The 8203-nt window shown below is 36.7% G+C and overlaps 1 protein-coding gene across 1 annotated transcript in view; it reads right to left on the bottom strand.

Moving 5' to 3' along the window:
* The window catches only part of LOC106463303 (beta-1,3-galactosyltransferase 5-like), a 38194-nt gene extending 33814 nt beyond the window's left edge, over positions 1-4380 (bottom strand). Inside the window, exon 1 of the mRNA XM_022390759.1 lies at positions 3967-4380. The gene's annotated coding sequence lies outside the window, so the exon portion shown is untranslated. The remainder of the gene's footprint in view (positions 1-3966) is intronic.
* Positions 4381-8203: the final 3823 nt, after the last annotated feature.

Genomic DNA, 8203 nt, shown 5'->3' with positions numbered 1-8203 from the left:
ATCACTGACCCAACACAATGCTAAATTTTTCAAAAAAAATAAAAATAATTGACCCGCGATCAAAAAAAGTTGCCGACCACTGGCGTAGACAATAACAAATGAAACACTGTGAACCAAACACTGCCCAAATTAGTCGAAAATAACATCGGTTATATATATAAATGCATCCCTTCTATGTACAGCCTTGGCCAATATGTTTGCATACTGTTCTATATTTATGTTATTGTCAACATGCATGGAGTAGTCATTGAGTATATGCCCGAATAGTAACAGAGAAGGTAGCGTATGTACGAGTTGTTATTCTGGTTTGTATAAGTTGTTTTGAGCATTTGTTCATCAAAACACACATACACATCTGTTTTGAATAAAATTGTGTACTTTTGTATAATCTTTTTCGAAATAAATCAACGCTTTGTTCAGACAATTTCTCTGTACTTGGTGTAGAGTCGTGCCTCGTCACGTGCCATAAGTAACAGGGCGTCAAACTGTTCGACTGTCCAGAAGTGGTTTGAAGAAAACGGACATTGCCAGAACAGTAGGGACTACTGGAAACGTTGTTCCAGGAAAGTCTACTGGTAGACGCCGAAAACTACTGCCAAAGATTACCTATTTTGATCAGGTTAACACGTCAAGGTCGAAAGAACAACATCTTACGACAGAAATGGCATGAACACATTCATTACAGGGTATCTAGAAGAACAGTGAATAGTAGACTGGCCAAATAAGATTATTTTGCAAGAAGGGTTATCTACAATTCGATATTAACCAGAATTCACTTCCGTCACTGTGTTACTTGAACAAGACAGATTGCGAAGTTACAGTTAGTACACTGGCGACATGTCATCTTTTCAGATGAGTCCTGTTTCCGGCTTGATAAAGCTGATAGTAGAATTAGTGTTCGTCATTTGCCTGAAGAATAGATGAGGGAAGACACAGGGTGTGGTTCAGTATATGTTTGCGCAGCTATTCATCATGGTACAAAATGCTCTTCATATCTTCCAGGGAAACGTCAATGGCTCTTCCCACAGGCATCACATATAGAAGATATTTCTGTCATAGGCTAGAGCAAGGTTTGACAATAATTTTGTGTACCAGGATGATAATACTACTACTCACAGTGGACGTATTGTACAGGATTATCTCTACCAGGAGTAAGTTACAAGACTGCCATGGTCAGCAAAGTCTCCAGATTGTAATCCCATTAGGAACTGTTAGGTAGAACTGAGCCGGAAAATTGCTAACCCTAAAACAGCTACCGTAGCTGAGTTGAATCGCCTTCTACTGACAAACTGGGATGAAATCACGGTGGATTACATCAATAACCTCATCGACAGCATTCCACATCGCCTTAGAGTACAAGGAGAATAGCAACATAAATCTTTGATGACTGAAATTTCTTCTACATTATGCATGTAACTTATATCACATACGTGTACAAAACCACAGTGTTAAGTAGGAAATACAAAGTTGAATATATGTGTGTACTTTGTAACTGACGTCATTAACATTGAAAGCAATAAAATACCAAATAACACTTCAACCTTATTTACTCACAGCTAACGATATATCGACCTTTTACTAAGAATAGAGGGGCTGATAGAATTCAAAGGTCAGTAGGCAATGTTGAACACGAACTGATATAAGGCTACAGACACTATTTATAATAATTTAATGGTATATTTTGTTACTAAATATGTTTTGGTAAAGTTTTATTGTGATAGGTGAAATGCTGAATTACATATCTTTCTACCGGTGTCTGATAAAACTGTTTGCTGTTCTAACAAATCGTTCAAGATGTCCATGGAACTTGTCTCATTATACAGATTACATATGTAGATGTTTAATATAACATTCATTTCAAAGTTTGACAGCTCTAAGTGTATTTGTATTCCATCTTAATAATAATGATCTGATTTGTTACAAAATATGCAAACATTTTGGCCAAGACTGTACATGGAATTATGCCATATAGGATCGAAATCCGACCACAGCAAAGTTTTTCACACAAACGTAAGTTTGAGTGCAACGTCAGAGTTTCGAATCAGCAGGTAATTGCACCTTTGAAGGCTAAAAAAGCTAAAAGGTGTTTAAATAAAATCCCCCCTACATAAGGTAACACAAAAGAATTGTGCTGCAACTGCCCCACAAAACATCTAAATAGTGTCACGGTATTCAGTTGAAGAACAGTGTAACATTATCACAACGAATGCTAGGAAATATTTGTCAGCGGCTACGTACTACAGGCTCATTTACGTATAGATACCGTGCGTGCAACTAAACCAAGAATATAGCAATCGATATTTACAACGAATCCGCCGTACTGGCATTTGTCACGTTTGGGAAGCACATTTAACACAGCTATTGATTGTTGTCACCATTTCGCAATACCGTTAGGATGTTTACCTCACCTGTTGTTTTTAAATCTGTAGTGCAAAACTATACAATATGCCGTCTGCGCTCTGTTCGATACATGAAGTCGAACCCTGAATTTTAGCAATGTGAGTCTGTAAGCTTACTGCTGACCTACTGGGAGACTTGCTTCACCATTATTTATGCTTATAATTATAGCTGTTGTGGAGCAATGTTTGGCACTTTTTGGTTTAAAATGTTTCATTTGTTATTGTCTCTACCTGTGCAATTGACAGTTTTGGTATGTCATTTATATTAATAAAGGTTTCGAATGAAATGACCTTGATGTCGAATGATTTCCTTGTTTGTTTGGAACTAAACACAAAGCTACATAGTGGGCTATCTGTGCTCTGCCCACCACGGCTATCGAAACCCGGTTTCTAGCGTTGTAAGTCCGCAGACATACCGTGGGCTGATGCTGGATGAGCTATTTCTATATATACATTGTTGATAGTGTATCGAGTTTCGGCTATTCACGGCGCTTTGGAAACGACGTTTCGAAATGCTGGTGCTAATCTTTATGAAGATTTGTGCAGGGGTACTAACAGTTCGAAACGTCGTCTGTAAACCATCATAGGAGGATACAGCTCATTATACTATTAAAATTTTATCATTACGCGACATCTAAAACATCTTTTAAAGAATATTTGATGTATAACGTTGCATAAGCAATCAAATTGTTTTACTCTTTCGTAAGTTCACGCAAAGCTGCACAAGGGCTATCGGTGCTAACCGTTCCTAATTTTAAACTGATAAACTAGAGGGAAGACAGATAGTGAACACCACACACTGTCAACGCTTAGGCTACTCTGGCCTCTTATAACACACCTACGGTCAGAAAGTGCGAAGCGCGTTTTCGCAGCAGTGGGAAGCGAGCCATGGATCCTGCTAACTACTAAGCCCAGCTCTTAACCAGTTAAAAACAATAAGCTGTAGTTTATAAGCAATATGAAAAAATGAGGCATAATTTTAAAATATTCTTTGCTAACGATTATAAATCGAAAATATTCTGATAAAAAAATGTACGCATATTATAAATTTAGTTCAAATAACAAGAGCGGTATTTGTCTTAAGATCTTTTAATGCAAATTACAATGTCGTCTAAGTTATTAACAGACTATGAATAGTTAGATCAGAGCATAATATCATTACTGATATCAAAAATGTTAATTATAAGGATTAAGTTCAGATAGAAAGCAAAATTGTTCTGGATCTGAAGTATCATCATAACAAATACCACATTTGTAAAGAGGAAAAACAATATGTAGATCTGAACATATTATAATAACAGGGCTTGAATGTACAGAGAACACACAGTTATAAATTTAAAATATTCTAATTTTAAAAAAGTAAAAGAAAACGAGTTGGCTGTAAAATATGCGAAGTGCTATTAGAGATACGCATTCAGATGTGAATAACAAGAGTTTCAGCTATTTTTCTGCTAAACAGAATTTTTATGGTAATTTGGTTGAATGTCAATACAAAAACAAGAAATTAAACTTAGTTTTCAAGAGAGAAAGGTAAAACATTATCTGTAGAAAAAAAACTGATACTTACAATTTTGATCTAAAAAAAGCACTCCAGCTTAGAAAAACGTCTAAACGTTAGGATGCGGAACGGTACAGCCAAGAACTGAGCCTTTTTGCGTGTACGAAACACCGGGCGACGTTCGGGTCGGAGACAGAGAACGGTAACGTAGTTCAGCATCTATACAAGGACAGGGTGTATCTATAGAGGAAGAACACTATTGGCTGAAATACACTTAGTGATTGACAGATCTGCTCAAACCGAGTTCAACAGTGTGTCTTATTCATGCTGGAGACACTTAGTAGGGAATTGTTTTTTCAATCCATGACCTGATATAGTTTATATCACTATATGAATTTCATTTCTTTCGGAAAATGCCTGTGTTAGTTTTTAGTACTTCTAATGTTGATCTGACCCTTTCCTGAGCCTCGAGGCTTGACGTCACATCACAATACCAAGGAACGCGCGTTTGACGTCACTGGTTATACGCGTGCGTTTGATTTCCTCGATATTAGTATTGCCAGATAACGACAAACATACAATGGTTGATGACTATCACAAACCTAATAAATGACTAGTTTTGAAAATGAAGAAAAGTATTCTAGTTATGACGGTAAGTTTCATATGTGCTTTGCACTTTTAGCATATTTATTTTTTTATACAAACTATGTGTGTGTATGTGTGTTTTCTTATAGCAAAGCCATATCGGGCTATCTGCTGTATCCACCGAGGGGAATCGAACCTCTCATTGTAGCATTCTAAATCCGAAGACTTACCGCTGTCCCACCGGAGGACTATACAAATAAACAGCGACAGTTTTAGTAGGAATTCTGACCAATCATGGAGTACTTTCTCTCTTCTTATTTTTTTCTGCACAGACAAATGAGGTAAAATTAAGATTTTTTAAAACAGGAAAAGCCTAAAGATAATATACTAATCGACAAAACCACCTATTACTGGAACCTACATATCTTAAATCGTAAGTAAAATTCTTCATTCAGATGGTGATTAAACAGACACTCCAAGAACACAAAGTTAATGCTAGCCTCAAGAAAAAAAGTCAGCCAAAAGAATGAAATAAAATAAACCCATCCTTTTACCAAATCCACGTGGCACTAACTCATCACTCACGGACGAGAAGCTTTATGCCACGTTTCTCAATAATTTCTAAACATCTGACCATGAAGATACACGAGATTAACAAAAATGTTACCCAGAACTGCACTGACAACACAGCTAATTTTTACTTTTACTGAACACTTGTTTACAGCTATGTAGCCCAACCATGTAATCATGAAAACGTTTCACTAGACGGTTGTAGCGAGATCTGTAGACGGTACATCACAGATGATACACGTGTTCATCTTCATATCGCACATTTAGGTTCGCCTAAAGACACCTTGTTCCATAACTCTAATCCCTTCACTGAAACCCGGTCGTTAAATAATCACCTTAGCTTTCGAAGCCCTAAAGTATCTGACTGGTTTGATACTCATTGTTTCTTTTTAAACCCAAAAGCTGTACAACGGGCCATTTGCACTCTGCTCAGTCTCAAATTTTAGTGTTGTAAGCTCTTGAGGAAATCTTATCGTTGTTATTTCGTAAGAAAATTCAAAAACTATCGGGCCTGTTTCTGTGAATGACGTACCAATACAGTATACAATACCAAACAAATCGTTACGTGCTGTGCTTGTATCATTAGTCAACATCGTGCGACCACATAGCATCACCAGCAGTAATTGGCGCAGAGCGTAATGATCGGTTTTCTGTGTTTATTTGTTTGTTTCGATAGGAATTATCGCGCAAAGGGCTATCTACGCGTGGCCGTCCTTAATTTTGAAAAGAAAATCTGATAAAGGTAGGTAACCAATAGCACCCATCGTCATCCCTTGGACTACTATTGTCTAATAGTGGCATTTTACCATCACTCTTATAGCTCACCCACGGCACCTAATTTCGGAGCTTATTGTTTTACAGCATGAACCCTTGGATTCATAGCACGCTAACCACTAGGCCACGCCCGGCCCACGTGTATCACAAGAGTGAGTGCAATATGTGAGACCTTTTTACAGGTTTTCCAAGTATGGCGTAAAGTACCATCACAGTCGACAAAAAAAGAAACCGAATAAAAGAAGGTTAAACTTGAAAAATAATTACAGTTTTTGTTATTATTAATAACTTTTGAACAAATGTTAGCCAAGTATGAAGATCAGAACTGAAAAATATATTATAAATTAATAAAACTCATTTTGTATAACAAACTAGCGAAAATTATATAATGTCATAAATCAATACAAAACTTATAATGAATTGACTGCGCTGAACAATCCACTAGCATCTTACAAGATTTGGGTTAGTCCTAAATACGTATATGGTAGGTTATTAATGTACAATAATATTCATAGAATAAAAATTAATAATAAGAATTATTTTCAGCATTTTAACAAACATTGTTAATGAACTCAAAGAAAAAGGAAAGTATCATTATTTACCCAACACAAAAAATATTTTGACTATATCATACTAAGTGTTAAAAGTTAACACATAACACATTACTTTTCGTCTTTTTTTTAAATAGAAATATCACACTTTACAGTCATGCACTACGCATTACACTTACAACAATTAAATCTCGAGTAAGAAAAGATCAACAAGGAGCGTTGTACAGAAAGTCTTTAAAAGTAGCTATGGGCTGTTTAGGCCCGGCATGGCCAGGTGGTTAGGGCGCTCGACTCGTAATCTGAGGGTCGCGGGTTCGAATCCCCGTCACACCAAACATACCAACCTCCGCCTTTGCCAAGTCCAGGATGAAAAAGGAGGAGGGTTGGGCGCGGGACTAGCAACTCCACCCCGTAAAAACCAACCTGCTACAAGTAACTGCAACAACACCTTCCGTTGGTGAGCTGTTGTTGCGGCCCTAAGCTCCACTGGGAGTTTACAGGAATGAAAAAAAATGGGCTGTTTTATCTCGCGTGTACTTAAATATGTTCTCTTAAATAATGCTGAAACTTTCGTTTGTAAATAATTTCATTTCTGTCTTTTTGTGTGAAAAGCGTTTTATATGTATACGTACACAAATTTGTATATATGTGCGTGTTTAGTGATCTTTCAATTCCTATTTTCACTTTTTATTAGGACCGTTGTGGCTCAATATCTTGCGTGGCCGGATTGTGAATTTGAATATTCATAGTTTGCATACCAATGCTGTAAAACACGCTTTTCGCTTTGAAGCTGTGAATGCGTCATAAGATTGGCGGTTAGACAAGAGTAGCTCAAGTGTTGGTGGTGGAGTCTGTTACCTAGTTTTCTTCCCTTTAGTCTATCAGTTCAAAATTTAAAATGGCTATGCACATATAACTCTTGTTCTGCTGTGCGCGAAATTCTGAAACAAATAAACATTTGTTACCTGTTTCGTTTTGGTCAGGTCTTCTAACAGCTGACTGGGTCGGATGCTGATGTTTCGTAATTGTAGGTAATACGTTGACGTTCACAGTAAATGACCTGACGCCCAGTCATCCGAAGTCTTTGCTTGTGGTGCGCGGGGTACTTAGAAATAGAATCACGCATTTAAAAAAACGACTAATGAATTTTTGGTGAAGTCTTAATTAGCCACACTAACAGGTTTTTGATGAAATCTTAACTGATCAAAGTAATTGGCTGCTGTGAAATATTTACTGGCCAGAATAATATGCTTCTGGTTAAATCTTAACTGGCTATACTAATGGACTTCTGAAGAAATCTTTATTGGCCAGTAGAGACTGAGAAAAAAGAAGAGTGAACTAGGGTGAGAGAAGTAAAGACAGAGAATACAAGACATACCATTAAAGATGTGCCACGATATCGGTCTTAAAGTAACCGTTAACACTGCTTTGCTGTTGTATACTTACCACCATCTAACACTTTACTATCATTAGGCTCAGCCATCTATGCACAAAGTTGAAAGTCACCTGGGATTAAATGATTAAGTTTGATTCATCAACATTCAATTATCATTAATTTCTAATCATAAAACATAGAATTAAATATTAGCTTATCAAATAACGTAGCTAATTTAATACATTCTAGTTCTAGTTACGAGAGTGCGTTGTCATAAAACTAAAACTTATTACGATTTGAATATACTGATGCATCATTTGGTTAATCTCAGCCGTAATTCCAATAGTACCTCGTGAATTATTTATATTTTCCATATAAAAATAGTACCAAGCCTAACCAGTTAAGCATATGAGAGCTTGGAACTGTCTATACTGCGCTCGTTACTGGAACT

Source organism: Limulus polyphemus, unplaced genomic scaffold (genome assembly GCF_000517525.1).
Source record: "Limulus polyphemus unplaced genomic scaffold, Limulus_polyphemus-2.1.2 Scaffold1371, whole genome shotgun sequence".
Taxonomy (NCBI): Eukaryota; Metazoa; Arthropoda; class Merostomata; order Xiphosura; family Limulidae; genus Limulus; species Limulus polyphemus.
The sequence above is the reverse complement of the archived record's forward strand: the minus strand, read 5'-3'. Positions and strand labels throughout refer to the sequence as shown.